Source organism: Canis lupus, chromosome 31 (genome assembly GCF_048164855.1).
Source record: "Canis lupus baileyi chromosome 31, mCanLup2.hap1, whole genome shotgun sequence".
Classification (NCBI taxonomy): Eukaryota; Metazoa; Chordata; class Mammalia; order Carnivora; family Canidae; genus Canis; species Canis lupus.
Window position 1 is genome coordinate 32,279,290 of NC_132868.1, and position 24,062 is coordinate 32,303,351.

Genomic DNA, 24,062 nt, shown 5'->3' on the forward strand with positions numbered 1-24,062 from the left:
GCACATTTGTCAGAGACTTATGACTGTACAAATACTGTTTCACTGCTTTTCTTGTTTTGTCCATGAACATAGAACAGTGGATGGTTATTAGATGTGATTTAGTGATCACTTAGAAAATCATGTTTCAGTGTGATGCTTGATCAATTTTTGAGGAAGGCAGTTTGATATTTAAATATTAAAATGATGGGGATCCCTGGGTGGCGCAGCGGTTTGGCGCCTGCCTTTGGCCCAGGGCGTGATCCTGGAGACCTGGGATCAAATCCCACGTTGGGCTCCCGGTGCATGGAGCCTGCTTCTCCCTCTCCCTGTGTCTCTGCCTCTCTCTCTCTCTCCCTGTGTGACTATCATAAATAAATAAAAATTTATTTAAAAATAAGTAAATAAATAAATAAATAAATATGAAGATGATGGTATTGATCTACTGTTAAAGGACATATTCATGGGGTTGATTTTCAGTATGAGGGATTGTATAGGTTATAATAATCATTCTTGGAAGAAAGTGCAGTAGCAAAGAAGTCAGGGGCCTAGGGTTTAATTTCTTCTTTGTAAGTAGCCATTTAGCTTTAGCCAAGTCACTTTACTTGATGAGAATCATTTCCCTGTCCTTTAAAGTGGGTAAGTTGGGGTTTTGACCTAGAAAAATTTGAAGATTTCCTCTAGGTCTATTTGAACTTCTATGATTCTATGACATGGGCCTCATTAGTGGTGTGTTAATCGTCAAAATTAGGCCCAAAGGAAATACATTAGGTTGCTTTTTATACGGGACAGATATCGTTGGATTTGAAAACCAATGTTTAATTTCTATTTGGAAATTCTCTTTTCCTGCTCTATGCTCTTCTAAAAACCTTTGCTCTTAGAAAAGAACTAAAGTGCAAGGACTGGAGAGAGAGAGGTCTTTGAGTAAATTTTAAAATTTACTTATCTTTTAAAATTATTCACGCTTTATTACAAGGATTTAATAAGAAATTAAGTGTCTGAATTTCTAAAAAAAAAAACCACCTTAACTCAACCAACCAATTGTTCCCTGTCTTAGCCGAAATGACAAATAAAATACATTATCATACCTTATCCATGTAGACAAGTTATGTAATGTGTCAAGAGAGAAGAATGATTTTGGACCTGCCCTCTGAAAAAGAGGCATTCTTCACTGACCCTTGAACAGTGAGCCTGAGCAGTTGGAGGCCAACTGGAACAATTGGAAAACACTGAATTAGTAGGAGGTAAGGGATGTATCTGCAACAGCTGAAGCAAAATGAACTTTTCTGCCGAGAAAAGCAGCTTAGTTACAACCCTCTGAGCTTAGACGTCAATCCATCCGCAAGCAGGACAAGTGTGGGTGATATATGGAAAGGATATTTTAAAATCTGCTTGAGTTTGCCAATCTGGAGATTCGCCCAGGAAAGAGAGCCTCAGAAAAATCACGATGGAAACAAGCAAATTTTATCATATTTATGCAGAACTTGAGAGACATAGAAACTAATTGGACAGACTCCCATTGCTAAGCAGATGAAGATTTCATCATTAATGATTACTGTGACAGAAAACTCTTTTAACTGTTTTTCTCTAATATCTGCAGCAATTAAATAAGTATGTGTAATAGTTCTGTGTAATCCCAGGTTGTGAAAAAAAATACTTTTTCTCACATGTCCTTATAAAGCTAACCCTGTTCTCTTGTAGCTTGCTGAATCTTAAATCAGTTTTCCATTTTGAAAAAGCATTCCATTTTGAATGCTTAAGAAAATCACAAGTGCCAAGTGTTTTATTCCTTTAAAATAAAGGTGTGTTTAACATCTTCAATTATGCAAAATATTTATGACACTAAATAATAATGCACTTTTTCTTTAATATAAATGGAAGTTTTTGTCAGCAAAGTAAAACACCCTGCATTAAAAATAATATTAATGCTCATTGGCTGTGTGCATTATTGTCTTTTGCAGACATCAGCTGAATCCCTATGATTTATTCCAAATGAGATATTTTTAATGAAAATGTATCACATAGAGAAGCTAAATCATTTCCAGTAATATTGTAACAGCTTCAAAAGGAGACGCTGTGGTGTTAAAGAGGAGCATATGATTCTTGGTGTCAGTGCCAGAGAACTATAGTTTTAATGTGTTGAATCAGTACAAGTGATGACATGAATGATTAGATTTTTACAATAGCAGCTTAATTTGAAAGAAGCAGGCATTCTTACTCAGGGACTTAGCTAAAATCTCATAATAAAGTTAAAAGATTAAAATTTCCCAAAAGGTTTTCAGATAACTTATTTTTTAATAAATACAAATTTGGGGTATACTGATTAATGTTCTAGGCCATAAAATAAAACTTGAGTTAGTGGAAGTACTCTAAATGGAGTATAAGTAATCATATTTACTTTTGCAAAAGTATCCAAATTTAGCTATTGAGATGTCATCCTAAACCTTATTTATTTAAGAGTGTTAACTTCTAGCATCTTAAGTTGCAGTGCTGTCTTAAAGATAGGTAGATAAAAGAGATATATATTAACAATTGAGAAATTAAAACAATGCAATCCAAGCAAGCAGAACCAATGCTGGGGATCTTTTTTTTTTTTTTTTTAATTAAGATTTTATTTATTTGTTTGAGAGAAAGAGAGACAGAGAGAGCGAGAAGGAGAGGGAAAAGTAGGCTCTGTGCTCAGCAGGGTTCGATCCCACCCTGGGATCATAACCTGAGCCAAAGGCAGATGCCTAACTGACTGAGCCACCCAGGTGCCCCAATGCTGGAGATCTTATGGGAGTATCTGTGGCCAACTCACACAGAGACTTCAGTGGTGTCCGGAAAGCATGAACCCTTGGAGTCATGTCCTGCCCCTTATCCAAGACTGTTTCATGGCTTGCTGTGTGCTCTCAGCATATGGGGGTCAAACCATCACACATCAAACAGCTGAGAGCAAGGTCTCAGGGTGTAGCACTGAGGCACAGAATGGTAGCAGGAGAAGGGTAGGAGAAAAGGGCAGCCCTCAATAGGGAGTGAGACAGAAGCAAAGACAAGAGATTTGCTATGGTTTTGCTTTAGGCTGACCCTGATTTAAGACATTGGAAAAAGAATGGAATCCATAGCACACAAAATAGGATAAAATTCACCAAAGGTTTAATTGGCTTGTGCTCTTTGGAATGTATCAGTATTGATGCACTCAACTTTGAAACACCAGCAATAACACAAGAGTCCAGCTCTCATAGATCACTGCTGATCAGATAGCAGTTTTTACTGCACATTCTCAATGAAGCTATTGTTTTAGGTCACGTAGTGATGCAGCATGGAATAAATTCTGACCCAGCTAGGAGAAATTGAAAGAAGCTACATTCAAAATAAAAGTGATATTAAAGAAAAGGACTCACTAGTAAAATATTGGAAAGTAAGTTATTTCATCATTACTTGGCATCCTTAAACCACCTCTGAATTTAATATACTACATATACTTTGAAACTATAGTTTCTACTTTATTCCTTTTACAATGAGCGGCCTAGGACATGATTTCCTTTGGGGAAAATCGTATTTTCCAGATTTTGCAGCTGGGAATAGATTTGTTGTAGAGAATGTATTATTTAATTTTAGTAGCTTTAATTCAAACTATAATTGAATAATTGTGTAATGAGTTGTTGAATAGCTGCATCCTCAGGGTGATGCACTCTGTGAAGACTGAGATGATATATGCTTTGTGAATGATATAGCCCCTACCCCTAGATAAGACAGAAGGCAATCTCGAAATAAAAAAATTGCACCTTCACTGAAGGTTGACATGGGCCCACAGCTAGTAACTGGAAAGGAAGAGAATTCAGGCCTAAACTGCTCACTCCATGCGCAGTGCTTTAGGGACTATTTTGAATTTGTAAGTGACAGGTTACAAGCATCAAATTCACAGATGTATTTCTTAGTGAATTCAAACATCACCATTGAATAAGCTATGTTATATTGAGTAGCTTGACCAAGTCACTTGGTCTGTTCTTGTGAGATGATTTCATGGTTTGCTTTATATGGAAATGCCTTTAAGTTACAGTTTATATGGCATATCAGGATTCCAGATAGTTCATGGCTAGGGCAACTGATTTAATTCTCAGAGGGAAAATGAGATTTTCCAAGGAAACTTTCTTTTCCCACAGAGTTTGTATTCTAACTCTAGTGAAAAATGCCTGTCCTGTCTGAAGGGAAAATTTTGCACCAAATGTGAGCTAATCTCAGCCCTTGCCCATCTCCAACCCTGAATCATCAATTGATCAATTGATCTGCCATTAATGAGTTATCTTAGATGTTTTTGAAACTCCTTCTTGTTTCTGAATTTATATTAAATTAATGGCACTCAAATTATGTACATATGTTCTCTTTTAATTATTAAAACAGTTTTATGAAATAGATACGGAGTTCCCAATTTGAGGTGAGGAAAATGACTTACAGAGTGAATTCAGACCTGGGTATTCTCAACTTATACACTTATGTGCATATTCTGCAGTAAAATAAAAATGATGATAAGTATTTTATTGCTCATAGTATTTATAAACATCAAATGTGGTAGAAAATATTAGTGGGATTAATGTGATTTGTAAGCTAAATATGTTCGTGCCACTTAATCCAGGCTTTAGAGTACTGCAACTGGGGGGAAAACATCCTGAATAATGTGAAATCCTAGAAATATAAAAAATATCAAAATTATCTCTGTTTCAGAATTATAGGAGCTCTTAAATATTTGCGACTTAACTTTTATGATTCTATGATTTTTTTTTGATTCTTTAGATGATGGGATCTTTTCAAACCACAACCATGATTAATTATTAGCACAGTGTAGATGGAATTCTCCTTAGGCATTTTTGGGCCTTGATAAACATTTTCATTTTACCTTGGAGGTATCAATGTTATCCCTTTTAGGCTTCATCTGAGAAAAAGGATCATTGTAGTATGTAGGGTAGGGTCATATTTGTGGCCCAGGTTCCCCCCCCCCCATACTTGGCACAACTGATACCAAAGATTAGAAGATTGAATTTCCCCACCTTCTTGGCTGCTAAGAGACAGACATTTGACCAAGATGCCCCTAGTGAAATATATCTCCACAATGCTTCAGTTCAGCAGGGAAAAAGTAGACTTTTTTTTTTTTTTTTTTTTTAAGGAAATCATACCTGGTGAGTATGGCAGGGTTTGGCAAAGACATTGAGTCTGAGAAGCACCTGTGACAGGATTGCCAAGGATAAGAATTCATGTTCATGGTTTAAAATGCCTCTGTTAGAATCAGACCTGTGAGTAGTTTGGTGGTGTGGTTTGGATATTGTTTCTGTTGGCTTACTCTATAAACTCAGTTGTCTGGCCCTCCTGGGACTTCCGAGGTCTAGTTTATCTCATCTAATGAATTCCTACTCCAATGTACCTAGTTTATTCTCTTTTTGCAACTAATAAACCCAACTAAAATAAGCCAATGTTACATAGTAGGCTTCTGTTAGAATAATTGTCTCCCAAAAATGTTCATGTCTTAATTCTTGCAACCTATGAATACACGAACTTGTACAGTAAAAAGGGAGTTTTGCAGGTGTGATTAAGATTACAGACCTTGGAATGGGGAGGGTAGCCTGGATTACTCAGGTGGGCCCAATCTAATCACATTAAGTCCTTAAAAGCAACACTTTTTCCTGGCAAGGTCCAGGTATATAGAGAGACAGAGCTAGGACAAAAGAAGAGGCATGAGACTAATTCTATCTGCTGTTACTGGCTTTGAAGATGAAAGACAGTGGCTATGCGCCAAGGAATGCAGGTAATCTCCAGAAGCTTGGAATGACCCTCAGCTGACAAACAGCAAAGCAATTGATACCTTAATTCTACAACTGAAGGGAACTGAACTCTGCTAACAACCTGAATGAGCAAGAAAAAGGAATCTGACTCTAGATCCCACCAGAGTTCTGACCTATAAAACTGTAAAGTAATACATTGTTTAGCATTTAAAGCCACTAAATTCGTGATTGTAGAGAGCTAAGACAAGGCTAGAACCAACTCAGAAGTTCATAGGGCAGTGTCTGATTGGGAACATTGACCAGCATTTGTATAAAGCCAGAACGTCAAGCCAGTCCCTGGAGATATTGATAGGCTAGAAAGCCAGATTCATAGTCATGAAGTACAGAGTTCATAATTATCTATTCTTTTATAGTCTGTTATCAATCATCAGGTGTGCTGTTGGATTACAGAGTCAGCAGCCAGTTCACACGGGCCACCGATACTCTATTATTTGTGTCTTGATTCTTATTATAACCAACTTCATGTACTCGACCTTTCTGCACTCTGGATTTGGCCATATTCTGTTCCTGTCACTCATTCTTTTATTTTTATTTTTATTTTTGCTTCTTTGAACCTTTGCCAAGGCATTCTTAGCTGTCACCTTAGATAGGACATAATCCTGTCTGAGCCTATGACTTTGATTCTGTTCCTACAGAATGCTAGTTCTTTTCTTTGTCTGAGTCTACACTGTAAAACCCTCACCTTGACCTCCAAGCCTGGATACTAATTCTGCAGGATCTCTAGGCTTCACATCGGAGGCAAAGTACAGAGCACGAATACACAGTGAGAGTGGTATAAGGCAAAATTCAGAGAGATGACATGAAATGTAAAATTAAGATTGAATCAGAAAACCCTGAAATTAGTCAGTGCTTGCAACATTGGGCAGTTAAACTGTTGTTGCTTCTATTCCTCTCTCTATAAAATTCGGATAATAATAGCAGTTCATATTCCTTACAGCACTGAATAAAATAATATACTTACTTAAAGCTCTTAGAATAGTCTGAGGCACATAGTAAATGTTTTATAAACAATGACCATTTTTATTGAGATAGGGTACGTATGCCAGTGTACTTTTTGTACATATAAAACATACCAAGGGGGGATCCCTGGGTGGCGCAGCGGTTTAGCGCCTGCCTTTGGCCCAGGGCGCGATCCTGGAGACCCGGGATCGAACCCCACGTCGGGCTCCCGGTGCGTGGAGCCTGCTTCACCCTCTGCCTGTGTCTCTGCCTCTCTCTCTCTCACTGTGTGTCTATCATAAATAAATTTAAAAAAAATTAAAAAAAAATAAAAAATAAATAAAAAATAAAACATACCAAGGGAGGGGGAAATGGAGTTATGTCCTCTTAAATTTTTCTGTCTACATTGAACATTTGCCTTTGTGAAAACAGTCTTTTGATTTAGGAATATATCTGGTCATCAACATTTATTTAATAAACTAAATGTTAATACTCAGTTAATTTTCAACTGTTATAAAGTCAGCCCTTTACGAATGACACTTTGATGGAAAAATCAGTAATCCAAAAAGCTTTGTTTTTCAAAGTACAGTCTGGGGGAGTGTGTTTGCATACAGAATCTCAGATCCCACCTGGTAATCAGAACCTGCATTTTAATAAGATCCCCAGATGATTCAGGTGTACCCTGAGGTTTTGGAAGCGCTCATCTAAAGCACAAACAATTAAAATGGGAAAGTAGCCAAATTAAAATTTTAAACTACTTAAAGTTGTCACAACAGGAAAACTACTCTTCTGCCTTTTCCATTTTTTATTATCATCTATAAAGTGAAAACACTATGCTACCTATTTCTTGAAATTAAGGCAAAGATTTAATGACCTATATCATTACTAATTAGGTAATACACATATAGCTTTCTGGAAATTGCCTGGCCAATAATCAATGCTTATTAATGTAAATATGATCAGTATTCTTCTTTATTAGCTCATTCCTTTACACAAGACTTTCTCTTCTTACTTGTCCAACAATCCTATTTAAATAACATCTATACAGCAACTTAGGTATGCTGGTGAAGGTAATCATTTGAAATGATGGACATAGTGGATTAGGAGAAGGACCAACCCATATTTAGCCTTCTTATAGCTGGATCATAGGGAATAGGATAAGAAAAAAGAGTCCTAATGTAACCCAATTTAAATACCTAATATTTATTGAATTTTTTATAGATTAACTAATTGCCTGTGGAAAATTTTTATCTTCAGTTTTTTGGGCCAGTAGAGAATTATTTTAGTCTGTGAGAAGGAAGTCATATATAACATCTAAAATGAGAAAAGGCAAAGATTAAGACATGTGGATTTTTATATCTCCTACAGAAGTATAAGAATGAAATAGAAGAAAGAGGTTGCTTAGAAGCCAGCAAGACCTGGATTTAAAACATGACTGTTTCTCTTACTTACTACATGACATTGGCAAATCAATGAATTTCGCTGAAGTTTAGTTTCCTCATCTATAAACATCTGTCTTAACAGACTGTGGTTCTTACAAATGTGAATACCTTTTCTATGTTGTCTGGCACAGAAAAGCATAAAATTAAGGTTATTTTTCTGTCTTTTTGATTTTTAGGTGCATAAATATGATATGGTCCATGATGGGATTATATCTCTAAATATTAATATGTGTTTTCTGTTTTTTTCCTCACCTTCTTCATATTATCTTCCAAAGCCATGTTATTCCCTTCAGTATGTTTGTAGATAAGTAGAAACAAAGGCTTACATTTAAGTATGAAAGATTCAGCCATATGCTTACAGAGCAGCCTAAGATAAGAGTGGACCTGCATATAGAAGAGAACATGGAGTGACTGATTAGAAAAAAAAGGAAAAAGAGAACCTAGACATTGAAAGAGAAAGAGGAAACAATACCTTTCCTTTCAAGGGCTAGAGCCACAAGTGAAAGACGCTGAGCATCATTTCTCCAAGTATGGCCTTTTTACCAAATCCTAACATAGGAACTTTGTCCAATAGGCCGGGGCCACTGAGTATATTACTAAACACAGCTTGACTCAGTATGTTGGTGACCAAGATGGAATTGAACACAACCAGAGGTGATTTTTCTATGAACCATAAAAGGACTATATACTTTGCAAAGGTTAATCCCTATTTAGTTATTGTCTCAAAAGACAACAAGGACACACCAGATACCTTGGAAAGGATAATGATTGAGGCTTATACTCTCACATGATTCTGACACTTGAATATGGAAAACCTCAGACTTTTTTAGTTCATGAATTTTAGTGACTACTAGAGCTTTTAGGCAGACACAGAGAGACTAGAAAATTATTAATAAATATGTAATATTTAAAATGTGTGTATTATAGATATTACAAAGAAGTTATGTTTACAGATACATTTGGGCACATGACTGCAATATTTTTAATGTATGCAATTTACATTATTTTTTTTCTTTTTTTTTTTAAGGTTTTATTTATTTGTTCATGAGAGACACAGAGAAAGAGACAAAGGCAAGGAGAAAACCAGGCTCCATGCACGGAGCCTGATGTGGGACTTGATCCCGAGACTCTAGGATCACAGCCTGGGCAAAAGGCAGGTGCTAAACCACTGAGCCACCCAGGGATCCCCTGCAATTTACATAAAAATTTTCGTGGGGCACCTGAGTGGCAGTTAAGCTTCCACTCTTAATTTTAGCACAGGTCTTCTTAGGGTTGTGAGTTTAAGTCCCATGGAGCCTACTTAAAACTACAAGGTTTTTTATTGTTCTGTTGCTACATTGACAATTTAGGCCTCAAGACCTAATAAAGCAAAGAGGTACAACTTTATATTGATATTTAGTTGTATTTTAATATGCATCTTTGTAAACAGGGAAAAAGCTATCACTTTAAAGTAGCCTCTGAGTTATTTGATGAAAAATTTTAAAATTCAAAAAATTCATGCTTTTTCCATTCTGTAGAAATATTTTTTTCCATTTATTAGAAATGTATCATCTGAAAATTAGAAAGGTTTATAAAGATCTTTTGTCTTGATGTTATTGTTTAGAGAGTTTTAAAATGATTCAAATTTACAGTTTTGGTTATAACAGATTAGGTCATTTGACCCTATTTTCATAGTTGAACACAGCTTTAAAAAACTGGATGAAATAAAAAAATTGCTTAAAAACATGTAGAGCTGACAAAGCCGTGAAAAGTTACAAGGTCAAGATTTGACGGGTAAATATCTAAAGATGGCTGGTGTTTGTTGCCACTCTCTCCTGAGGAACATTGGCTTACTCTGAAAGAGGTAGCTCAGTGTTTTAGACTCTAAGCAGTCAGTCTTATTTCTCTTAAGACTAGAGGGAAAACTTGGGTGAGCAATGTGTAGTGTAGCTCTTCTACAAACTGATGCTTAATTTCAAATCATCTCAAACTTCAAACTGAATTAAAGTAGTTCTGGATACCTAGTACCTTTAGGTGTTTTTGAGTTTAAACAATCATTTTTATTATATTCTGGGGGATAATTGATAAGATTAAAAATTTTGGAAGCCTGCAAGAAAAAAATGTCCATAGTTAAATGAATATTCCAGAACTTAAAAAACATTAAAGTTAGAAATGTAATAGATTGGTTCAATAATAAAATGGACATACTAAGGAAATAATTAAAGAACTTGAAATAGGTTAGTAAGAAATTTCCAGAATGAAGCAAAGAGAAATAAAATATGTTAAATACAGAAGAGATAAACGGGACAAAGCAAGATGATCAAATACATATGTAACTGCAGTCCCAGAAAGGGATAGAGAAAATGAAGCAGAAACAATATTTGAAAGACATAATTCTCAAGAATTTTCCAGAACTGATCACAACATATAACAAATCACAGAGACCTTATGAATGCCAAACAAAATGAGAAAAGATAATCACTCCTAGGTAACATTCAGTAAAATTTCTGGAGAATCAGAAAGAGAGAGAAATAGCACTCAAAAGAATGTATATCAGAAACTGTAAACACTAACACACCAAGAGGATATCATGCATAATTTTGCTCTAAATTTTTAAATTTAAACAAAATAAGGGCATCAGGATGGCTCAGTTGGTTAAGCATCCAACTATTGTTTTGATTCAGGTCATGATCTCTTGGGTCATGAGATTGAGCCCTGTGTTGGACATTGTGCTGAGCATGGACTCTGCTTGAGATTCTCTCTCTCTCTCTCTCTCTCTGCCTCTCACCCTCCCTCCACTCATGTACTCGTTCACTCTATCTCAAGTAAATAAATAAATTTAAAATTTAGACTAAATGGACAGACCTAGAAAAATACAACAATGGAATATTATCCAGCCTTGAAAAGGGAAGTCTTGCCATTTGCAACAATTTGATAAATTTGGACGACATTATACTAAATGAAATGAGCTGGACCCTATGAGGAAAATTAAAAAAAAAAAAACCCTGCATGATCTTACTATTATGGTGAAGCTAAAAATGTGGAATACATGGAAACAGAGAGTAGAGTAATAGTTACAGTAGGGGGGGGGCGGGAAATGAGATGTGTCTCAAAGAAAACAAAGTAGCGGTTATGTAAGATGAATAAGTCTAGAGACCTAAAATGTAGCATGATGATTATAGTTAATAATGCTGTAGTGAATAGTGGAAACTTGCTAAAAGAGGAAATTTCAGAAGCTCTAATCACACATACATAAAAATGGTAACATGAACTATCTGTATATTGATTAGCATGGCAATAGTCCTCATTTTCTGTGTATATGTATATCAAATTAACATGTTGTACACCTAAAATATATGCAAATTTTTATTTAAAGTTAAATTTAAAAAAGATTTGCATTGTTCTATTTGGGATATAGTAAGTATAAAGATTTTACTCATTGTGCTAGGTGAAATATCACTTTGACTACAAACTTATAAATATATGAAACTGGAGTCCATTCTAAATATCACAAAAACTACTGTGGAACAGTGGACAACAATGGAAATTTTTTGTTTAAAATCAAAGCTTTACTAATGCAAATAGATACATGTTTAACATGTCAAATTAGTATTTTAGTTTGAAACAAGGAATTTTAAAATTATGATTTTTAATCACATTCCTAAAATGGATTTCACTGGAAAAAAATATAGCCAGAGAAATGAAAATTGTGAAATTAACAAAGTCATCATTTGAATAATATAGAATAGCCAAACTACAAGGATATTATAGATATTTAGATATTTAGAAATCTTTTCATTCAGCCAAAGGGTCAGTAAAATTACAATTAATAAAAATAATTTTAAAATACCTGGAATAGATAAAAGTGTGTATCTATATGCCAAATACAAATGACCAAATAAAATATCTTTTAAAAGAAAGAATTTTTAACATGTAAAATATAACAAATACTTAGAAATTAGTCAAAACCAGATGTGATAGTTGAGAACCCTCACTAACAAGCCAGTTGGGAACCCAGATAGCTTGAAGTATTACTGAAAGATAAATATGTACTCTCTTCATAGTTTGGAAGACTGTACATGGTAAAGATGTCAAATTCCCCATGTATTTTTATATAGATAATCTACAACCTGAATGAAAGCTCCTATGGATATTTCTGTGAAAATTGACAAGTTGATTCTAAAATTCATAGGTAAGTGCCATGAGCCAAGATTAGAAAAGACATTCTTGATGAATTAAAACATTATTGGAGGACTTTTAGCAAGTCTCCTTATCACACTACAGTAAGGAACTACGGTGTTAAGGCAAGGTTAGAGACAAGGATCAGTGAAATAAAGTCTACAGACACATGGACTCTTGATTTATGGTATTACCTAAGAGTAGTAGAGGAAGGGTAATCTCTTTTGTAAGTCAATTGAATATCAAGTTGATAAAAAATAAATTAATTAAACCTGATCCCTGTATCACACCATACCCCGAAATCAATCACAGGTCTATTTTGATACTTAATCATTACATGCAAGAGGGATGGCCTGAAAGTTAGAGAGTAGAATATCTTCATGATATTGAAAAAATTGTTAAATAGATTTTCATAAATTGCCATATTTTAACCCACCAGAATAGGTAAGATTTTAAAAACTCTTATACAAAACATATTAGAGAAGATACAGAGTATCAGGAGCTATCAAGTGGTCCTTGTGGGACAGACATTTTGAGAAACAATTAATCATCATCTAGTGTTGCAGATCTGCATACCAACAATTTCACTCCTGGGTATAAAGTAAGAGAAAGGCATGCATAGAACATATTCATAGCTGCTGGCATACAACAGAACCAATGCGGCAATGAAAATGGATGAAATATGGCTACTAAAAAAAGTATGAGGGGGATCCCTGGGTGGCGCAGCGGTTTGGCGCCTGCCTTTGGCCCAGGGCGCGATCCTGGAGACCCGGGATCGAATCCCACGTCGGGCTCCCGGTGCATGGAGCCTGCTTCTCCCTCTGCCTGTGTCTCTGCCTCTCTCTCTCTCTCTCTGTGACTATCATAAATAAATAAAAAATTAAAAAAAAAAGTATGAGTCTTAAGTAGACAAATTAGATACTAAATAATATATACTGTATCATTCCATTTATTTTTAAAAAATCAGAAACTGACAAATTTAAACTAAAATATCAGATGTCAGGTTAGTGGTTACTTTTGGGGAAGAGGAAAGTGCCAAAGGGAGTGAAGATACATAAATAGACTTCTCTAGTTGTGGTCTATTTCTTGATCTGGATGATTGTTCCATAGTTTTCCTCTGATAGCTTGTTGTCCTGTAGGTTTTTTGTGTGTACTTTTCTGTGTGTGATACTTTATAATGCAGGCAGTTTAAAATCCTGATTGTTAACTACAACAGAAATATTTTAGAATTAATATTCTGATTACAGAGATTGAGAAGCCTACAAATTTAGGTTTTGTGCTTGTTTGTGTCCAAGGAAATCTGCAGTAAGATCTCATTTGTGTCCTTGTGCCAGCGAGAAAGGGCTAAAAACTACCCAACTGGCAGAACTTTAACTCTTTCAGGCCAAAAGAGAGTATTTAGAAAATTACCTTTTTGAAGTGAATTAAATCAGCCAAATAGCTTTGTGTAGAGCCTGTGTGCCAAATGTCGGTGATAAAGATGCCCCTACATTTAGGATTAGAGAATGGACACTGACTTTTTGAAAAATTGAGTTTCATCTGCCAAAAAAAAAAAAAAAAAAGAAAAAGAAAGAAAGAAAGAAAGAAAGAAAGAAAGAAAGAAAGAAAGAAAGAAAGAAAAAAGAAAACAGTGCCACTATAAAAACGCAATTATGATCACTGATCACTGTGTCTCAAAGGAACTATGTATGGGATTTGGAGTGAATCTCCTATCCCTTTTATGAACTCTTCTTGGCAGATGAGATCTACTATTACACAGCTATATGAATGTTATGTTGAAACAAGTTCCTCAGAAAAAAATGTAAAATCTGTTGCTTTCATCAGGAACATTTATCATGTATTAGGATATATGAAGCCTGTGTGTATTTATTGTTCTATTGTCAGTTAAATTAGAAGCCTGGGTCTAACCTCATGAACTTTCTACAAATTCCTTCTCTTGTATCTTTACTACTGATTGAAGTTTGATCAAGGATTGAGCAATGATCCAGTTGAGTAACTTACCATAAAGATCTACAATTAAGGTTATTATGCATTCCTCTCCTAATTGGAATAAGCATAAAATTTATGCATTTAGAATGTAAAAATAAGCCAATCAAATATTTTTTGAGAATTTTTATTTCTTTGCCTATTATTTAAAAATAAACTAAGGTTTTAAATTGTTTTTAATTTTAAAAATCATCTTTAGCTTGTTTTAGGGAGAATTTATTCTTTTTATCACAAAATGTACATAAACCAACACTAGTACAATTTATTATTTACTAGAAAACAATTTTACTTCAGAAATTATGGAAAATGAGATAATGAAGATATAATAAACTTTTAGGCCACGATTCTAAATATTTTGGTATATAATTAAGTTTTCAAGAATTCAGTAAATAGTAAAAAGACCTCAGAGCCACATATAAAGAATTTTTTAAAAGAATTCTAACAGTTTTTACTAGTCTTTATCATAATTGATCAAGGTGGAGAGGGTTGTCAGTCACACACAGAGATATCCAAAATATCAGGAAAAGAAGCTTGTAGCAATACTTGTATTGCCAGAAGAACAGAGGCAAAAATAAAAATGGATAAAATTTTCCTCTAGTAATTATTTGAGAAAGTAATCATAAAAATTCTAGACTGTAAAGAATCAAAGCAATTTTAAAGACTTTTTAAAAATACAAAGGCAAACAAATACTTTCCTTTTAGAGACATGTTGCTTTACCTTACACCAAAATCTTCTAAATAAGTATATTTAATTGTGTGCATGCAAACTGTAAAACTGGAAAGGGAAAAGAACTTGTATCACTATGTGCAGACATATTTATTGTTCACGGGCTATTGAAGCTTGGATTTCTTTCAAATACTTTGCTCTTCTGGTCCTTTGGTGTACCGACATGCAGGTAGGCTTCAATAGTAATTAATTATCTGAGCCTAATTTTGGTTAATACCTTTGCCTGAAATTGAAGGAGGCTGTACGTCCTTGACCAATGGGTAAATCGCCATCACTTTCTGAATTTGCTCCCAACATCCTCACTTTTGATTGCTATGTTGCCTTAATTATTTTTTCCAAAGATGAGAAAGAAGATTTGACTCTGGAGATGGAGTGATATTTTGAGGAATAATGCTCCAAGAAGTCGACTGACTAAACACAGGTACAAATAGGAGAATTCAAGAAGTGGTATAATCTAGGAAATTAGGATACTTGGGACAACTGATGGAGTGTGGATCACCGTGGCTTTTAAATGAAGTAGATCTCAACCTCTAAGTATCTATGGTATTAATTTTTGGAACAAGAGTTGTAATAGGTGATAAAGGTGGTTTATCACTTCTAGGAAGGATACTAAGCAAAAAGAAACTGCTACTAATAGTACATTTGTTCTTACACTAAAAGCTTCCTATTTGCATACCTACAATCACATATTAATATGCCTCTCTAAATGCATCAACTATTGTGGTAACAAACAATACAGGACTTAGTTTCTTTTGTTTTTGTTTTGTTTTGTTTTATTGTGGTAAAAAGACACATCGCAAAATTTCTCATCTTAACCATTTTTAAGCATACGATATTAACTATATGCACAACATAGAACTTTTTCATCTTGCAAAACCAAAGCTCTCTGCTCATGGAACAATTTCCCCTTCCCGCCTCCCCTCTGGCCCTGGCAACTTTAATCCTACTTTCTGTCTCTATAAGTCTGACTACATTAGATACATCATATCTAATCATGAAGTATTTCTTTTTTTATGACTGGCTTATTTCACTGAGCCTAATACCCTCACATTTCATCCTTGGTTTAACATATGACAGAATTTTTCTCCTTATTAAGGCTGAATAATATTCTATTGTTTGTATATGTCATATTCTCTTTATCCATTAATTCTTTGATAAATATTTATTTACTTCCACCCCTTAGCTACTGTGAATAATGCTACAATGAACATACTGTGCAATGTTTGTTGAAATGAGTTTTCTCTTACTAATCATATGTTTTTTTTTGAAATAAGTCCATCATGTTGGGACATTGTTTTTGACTCAGTAAGAGACTTTGGTGAAGTAATAGAGGGGATAGACAAGTTAAAAAGAGCCAATTATTCATGATTTTAGTAGAAAAATAGATTATCAGAAAAAGAAAGGAAACAAAATGATATAGAAAATGAAATTATAGGTAATGTAAGACAAAGTTTAGGATTTAGGCTTGAATTGAAAGAGAGACATGTACATCCTTTGAAACTTGGGCAAAGAAGTGCAGTTGAGTATAAAAATATATCTTTTTTTAGTAAAGGATTTTATGCCCTAGAGTCCTCCATTTTTTTTGTGTGTGAAATAGAAGGCTAAATTATCTGTTTAAATAAGGGTCACAGACTGGTGAGGAACATAAGAGAAATGAAGCAAACTTTCACTGAGCAGAATTGGAGAGGGAGCAGTTAAGAGACAGTTAAAAATTTTTCAAGCAACTTTACAACCCCCTTGAAGTTAGAGACCATGTCTGTGTGTGTGTGTGTGTGTATCTGTGTATTTGCAATATTAGTGACCTATATGATTTTCTCCAAGGTTTCTCAGTGGTCAAATTGTTGAGAAGTCTTGATTGTTTCAAAATTGATTTTTTTCCATTTTTACTCATTTAAAAGTGTACTGAGTACATATTATTAGTCAGGCACTGGATTTTGCACAGGACATGCATAACAACAACAACAAAAAAGGTAGTACCTCTGCATATCAGTTAAGGTTCAACCAGAGAAGCAGGACAGTAGGAAAGATCACAAGTATGATTGTGATCACAACTCCATGAGTATAGGTTGAAGCTTTTCTCCATTGGAGAATTTCTTCCCTTTCAGGGAAACCTCAGGCCTACTTTAAAGGCCTTCCGAATGATTCAGCCAAGCTTACCCAGTTTATCTAGGATAACCTCCCTTATTTAAATTCAAGTGATTGGAAATTGCTTCATAGCAACACCTAAATTAGTGTTTAATTGAATCACTAGGGACTATAGCCTTGCCAAGTTGACATATCAAAAAAGCCATTATACTACTCATTTATTCCCTAGTTCAGAGCAAGATGGATAGATAGATGATAATATTAAAGTATTCCATATGGTCTTTGAACACAGATCATGGACATCAGGAAAGGAGGGGTCTGTTCTGATTAGGAGCTAGCTAGGAGAGGTTAAAAAGGAGGTGCAGTTAGAGGAAGCTGCTTATACAAAGATCCACAGAGAGCATCTCTCATTCAGAGAGCAATAAGTAATTCAGTTTATTTTAATTTTGATAATGTGAGATGGGAAGAGATGAAGGAGTGAGCAAGAAACAGCTGATGTCATATTATAAAGATCAATATAAACTACAATAAGACCTTTTGGTATTCTCTTGAAAGTTATGCAAAGAATTCTGGGTTGTTAACTGATATAATGCAGTTGAATTATCATAATGCTCCTTATTAAAAAAAAAAAACAATGCTCCTTATAGATTGTATCCTCCATGGAACAGGTATTTTCCTTATAAATGGTTTTAGAAACAAATTTGACATAATCAAATTAGTGGCACCTTGGAGAAAAGAAAATAAATGTGGACAAGAATGAGGCCATGGAAGTAATAACTTATATAATATTAAATATTATAATAATATTTTTAGTTTGGAGTAATGTAGGAGTTTAAATACTATGAGAATATAGAACACAACAGGAATTGTGAGTGACTGAATGTGGGGGTAAAAGAAAGAAAGAAGATGATAATATCCTGATTTCTGGCTAAGTTGAGTTAGGTAGGTAACTCTACCACTCACCAAGATAAGAGTGTAGCGGGAAGAGAATTGAGGGATTGGGGAAAGGTAGATGAGATGATGAGTTTAGTATTGGACATGTAGAATTTGGACTGCTTTAGATATATCCAAATATCAGGAACAGTCTGTTGAATATTTGAGTGTAAAGCTCAGAAAAGAAGTCAGATATAAAGATATAGATCAGTAGTTTTTAAATCCTAGTGTGCATAAAAGCACTAGACCTTGTTCAAATGGACCTTTCAGAGCTGTATTCCCTAAATCATTGAATCTAGAGGCCCATGTCCAAGAACCAAAAAGCAGTTTATAGACCAGCCTGAGTCATGTTTATACAAATTTTACAGAAGATATTAACAAATTGAAACATAATACTCTCAAAACTGTGAGGATTAGATGAATTCATCTGGACAGAGTAGGAAATAATGAGAGCTAAGAGTAGAACCCTGAAGAAGAGGATTGAATAGATTGGCTGATCCCTCAGTGGCAACTGAGAATGATGGGTAAGAGAAAGTTATGAGATACATCAGGAATATGGGAAGGAGAAGACTTTCAAGAATTAAAAAAATCAAAACCAGTACCAAATGAGACAGAACAGTCAAGAATGATATTCACCTATGGAGTGTCATTTAATTTATCAGCAAGTTCCTCAGAAAGCCAATTTTCAATTAAGGCAAAGTAATGGAGATAGTATTTGAAGAGAGCAATTTATTCATTCATTCAGCAATTATTTATTGAGTTCCTCTAAGCTGGGCTCTGTTCTAAGTACTAGAATCATAACAAAGAATAGGACAGAAAGAATCTACATCCTAATATGGGAGATTTTTTTAAAAATCAGTAAATATGTAGTAGCCAAGATGTTGAGAAATGTTATAGAAAACAATAAAGCAGGTGGAAACATAATGCCAAGAGAAGCAGGGGTACTGGTTTTTGTAAAGTAGTTAAGGGAGCATCTCTAGTTAAGGTGACATTTGAGCAATGAGCCAAAGGAAGTGTAAAAATAAATCATACAGATAATCTGGATAAAGAATATTACAGGAAAAAAGAAACAGCAAAGACCCTATGTTGTGTGCATGTGTAGATTGTTTCAGCATCAGCAAGGAGACCAGTTTAGGGGAGAAGGAGAGCAGTAGGAGGAAAAGATATAGTAAATAGTAGAGTTCTCAACATGAAAGGTCTTGCAGGCCTTTGCAGGTTATTTCGCTTTTATTCTGAATGAGATAGGTTGCCATTGGGGAATTTTGAAAATAGGAATAAAATTATATAACTTTTGTCTTAGTGGGATTACTCTGGCTATTGGTTGAGAAAAGATTGTCACTGAGTAAGAGTGAATAAAAGGAGCCCAGCTGGAGGTTATTGTAATAATTCAATTTAGAAATGGCGGTTGGGCCCAGGGTAGCAGTAGAAATAGTTTATAATTGTTTTATATACTGAATAATAGCACTAAAGGCATTCACTGATGAATTGAATAAAGGTTATGAAACAAGATCTTCAAGAATAATTCCAAGTATGTAGGCCTAAACAACTGTAAGAATTGAATGGTTATTTACTTAAATAATTGGAAATAAGACTATGGAAGGTGCAGCTCGGTAAGGGGTTATCCAGGATGGGGGTGCATCAGGTATTCAGTAAGACACGCTATGTTTGGGGTGTTTGTTTACACACCCAATTAGTAGTGCTGAAAACAAAATTGTGTCTATGAGTCTAGGGTTCTGGGAAGAGATCGAGCTGGACATATCAGTTTGGGAGCCATCATCATATAGATAACATGAGTCTGGAGCAGATCACTTAGGAAGTTAGTGAAAGATGAAAAGAAAAGAGCATTGGGCCACTCCAGTATTTAGAAGTCATAGTGTTGAAACAGGAAACCAAAAAGGAGACTGAGAAGACTTGGGTGGAGGTATAGAAAGGAGACCCTAATCTACTGGGCCATTTCTATTAGCATACAAATGTTTTATATTTCTTCCATTAAACCTACTCTCATTCCTCATTTTCCTCCAGTTCTCGCCACAGTTTTTCCCCCCATCCCTTTAAGCAATACTTCTTGAAAAAGTAATTTTCTCTCAGTGCTTTCAGTTTTTCTCTTACAATTCTCTCTTGAAAGTCGGGCTTTTGTTCCAACAAGCCAGTACAAATACTCTTTTCAAGATCACCAATGGCATCCTTCATTGCTAAAAGCAATGGCCAGATTTCATTCCTCATTTAGCTTAGCCCATCAGCAGCATTTGACACAATTATATACTTTCTTTTTGAAGCGTTGTCTTTCCTTGACCCTCTGTCCATTCATCCTGCATAATTGACCAAATCCTTATTTCGTTTCCAGTACATCGTTCTCTCCCTCCTTCTCTGATAACTTCTTTTCAGTCTCATTTGCTGATTCCTCTTCATTTTCTTGATATATATGTTAAATTCCTCAGGATTTGGGCTTTGGAATCCTTTTTAATATCTGCACTTATGCCCTTAAAAACCCAGGTTCACAGATCTCTCTGCTAATGGCTCCAAAATTTATACCTCCATACTGGACATTTTCTTTGGACTATAGAACTCTTTACAGAACTGCCTAATCAATACTGCCACTTAAAAGTCTAATGGGTGTCTTATCTTAGTATATTCAATATTGATCTCATGACATTTGTCCCAAGTGGATCCTCCTCAGTCTTCTGTATCTCAGTAAGTGATAGATCCATTCTTCTGGTACTCAGTCAAAAACCCATACAACATACTGGACTCCGTTTCTCTCACAGCCTATGTCTGATACATTAACAACTCTCAAAATATCTTAAAATTAAGCTGTTCTTCTGTTTAACATCCTCTAATGGTTTCCCTTCCATTTTACTTTATCACTAGAAACTAAAATCTTTAAATGATCTTGCTAAGCCTGTAAGATCTGGCTTCCTACTGTCTCTCTGAAGTTTTATTTTTGCTCTCATTTACTCAACCTCAGCTTCATTGACATTCTCACTCTTCATCAAATATGTAAGACATGCTCTTGAATTAGGACCTTTGCACTTGCAGCTCTAGAAATTTCTTCCTTCAGATATCTACATGACGTAGTTCCTTTTTTCAGACCTTTACTCAAATATTTTCTCAGTGAGACCTTACATGGCCACCCTGTCTAAGATTACCTGCATTATTTTTCTCTTCAGTAAACTGATGTATCATATATTTTATTTATTACTTTTTTAATCTAAATTAAAAGATAACTTTCATATCTCCTCGAACCAGAACAGTGCCTGATGTGTGATAGTCAATAAATAGTTGCCAAAAGGGGTGCCTGGGTGGGTCAGTTGGTTGAGCATCTGACTCTTCATTTTGGCTCAGGTATAATCTGATGGCTGTGAGATGGAGCCTTGTGTTGGGCTCTGTGCTCAGCAGGGAGTCTGCTGAAGATCCTCTCTCTCTCTCTCTTCCTCTGCCTCCTCTCCACCTTGTGCTCTCTCTCTCCTCAAATAATTAATTGATTAATTAATCAATTAAAATGGTTGCTGAAAAATAAATAACGAACTTGCATTATTATCGGCATCTCACTTTTTTCTAGGTCATTCCTATCAACATATAAACATGATTTTTTTTAAAGATTTTATGTATTTATGAGAGATACACAGGCAAAGGCAGAGACATAGGCAGAGGGAGAAACAGGCTTCCCACGGGGAGCCTCATGTGGGACTCGATCCCAGGACCTCGGGATCATGACCTGAGCCAGAGGCAGATGCTCAACCACTGAGCCACCCAGGTGACCCATCATGATTTTAATATTCTCATCTTAAAAAATATCTCTTGCCTTAGATCTCTAACTTCTCTAACTTACCACCCACTTTCTCTGCTCCTTTAATAGCAAAGCTTAATATAAAAAAAATCTCTTTATAGTTCCTATTTTCTCTGCCTACCATCTCATCTATGCCATATCTTGCTCAAATAAGTCTCCCAGTTAACCTGTCCACTTGCCTCTGATAACTATTTTGTTGCCAAAAGAACACACATCTTTGTCCTCCTTGTATTCAAAACTCCTAGCAGCATTCAACTTGCTGAACATTCCCCACATACGGATACACGCTCTTCTCTGGGCTTTTTTGGATGACATATTTGTACCTTTTATCTCAGATTTTGCTCTTCTATACCAGTCTGTTCTTTGTATGCCTAGTGTTCACCTCTCAAGAGTTTCCTTCTTACCATTCAATTTCCACCTCAAAAGTACTTCCTCAGATAAATTTTCCTAATTAAAATATTAGCTGCTCATTCTATTAGTTTTTATCTATTACTCTATTTTTTCTTTTCTTTATATTACTTATGTTGTTGGCTTCTGATTTTTTTGTTGTTGCTCTCTGCACTCTAGAATGAAAGCTATACTTATTTCTACCATTTTACTAAAAACTAAACATAGCACATAGTGGACACTCAATAAATTAATTTTCCACTTCAATTCTAAGATAATATTTAATTGAAAAGTGGAATAAGAACCCACTTTTGTGGGAAATATCAGAAAGGGAGACAGAACATGAAAACTCCTAACTCTGGGAAACGAACAAGGGGTGGTAGAAAGAGAGGTGGGCGGGGGGTGGGGATGACTGGGTGACAGGCACTGAGGGGGCACCTGACAGGATGAGCACTGGGTGATATGCTATATGTTGGCAAATTGAACTCCAATAAAAAAATAAAATAAAATATTAAAAAAAAGAACCTACTTTTTGGAACATGAGTTTGATCCGCAACCTCCAAAGTGACCCCCAATGATACACCCACCTCTTGGTATTTGTGCTGTGTGTAGTTCCCTTTGCTTAAGTGTGGCTGATATTTTGACTTGCTTCTAATGAATAGGATAAGGCAAAAGTGAAGAGTTGTCACATCTGAGATTAGGTTATAGACTATGACTTCTGTTTTGCATGTTCTCTATTGCACACTCACTCACTTGCTCTGAGGGAATCCAGCTGCCATGTGTGAGAAGCCAATATGGCCTAGAACTGGAATTTTCAGCCAAGAGTCACTTAGGATCTAAGGGCTGACAACAGCCATATAATTGAATTTGGAAGGGATCTTGCCCCAGTGGAGCTTTGAGATGACTGTAGCCCAGGAGTGCAATTTCTTGAGAGCCACTGGTCAAGAACCACTGAGCTAAGTAGTGCACAAATTTCTGACCTCAAAGAACTGTGAGATAATAAATAAGTTTTATTTTATTTTATTTTTTAGGTTTTGTTTTAAACAATGAAGTTTTGGGAAATTTATTATATAATGATAGTTAACAAATACAATGGGAAATACCTTAAGTATGGTGGTTTTAGGTAGGGCATTTGTGGGAGATTTTCTGTAATAAGAAACCAGAATCAGGGAAGCAAATTAAAAGCCCACAGTTCAGGGAGGGCCACAGGATAAAAAAATTGTTAAGGAAACACTGTGTCTATTTTATTCACTTCTAAATTTTGCATTGTTTTCACCCTTTTTTTAGATGCCAAGGTATTTTTAAAAATGCCTTTCAGGTTCTCTTTGCAACCACTTACTTAGCTCTAAGTGTGATAGAACAAGGACACTGGGGATGGAGCATCAATCTGAAGAAACAACAGACATTGATCAGAGTAGCCAATAAATAGTATTGTACTTTATTTTTTAATATTTTTATTGAAGTATAATTGACATACAATATCCTATTCGTTCCAAGTGTACATCATGGCAATTTAATATCTTTATACATTACAAACTGATCCCCATAAGTCTAGTTGCCATCTGTCACCATACAAAATTAATTAGTAATACACTCTAACAAAAACTAAGAGGAAAGCATATCTTGTATAATGTAGTTTGTCTATACTAGGGTTCTGATTACAATATATAATTCTGATTCGCAAATAGATATTATCATGGGATCTGAGCTAATTATAGTTTTTGATTTCTGGTCAGAATAGTTGAGACATTTCAACTGGTCTTCACATGTTTATATAAACTTCATGTTTATGTAGGGAAGTAAACGGTTTAAATATACTTTGCCAA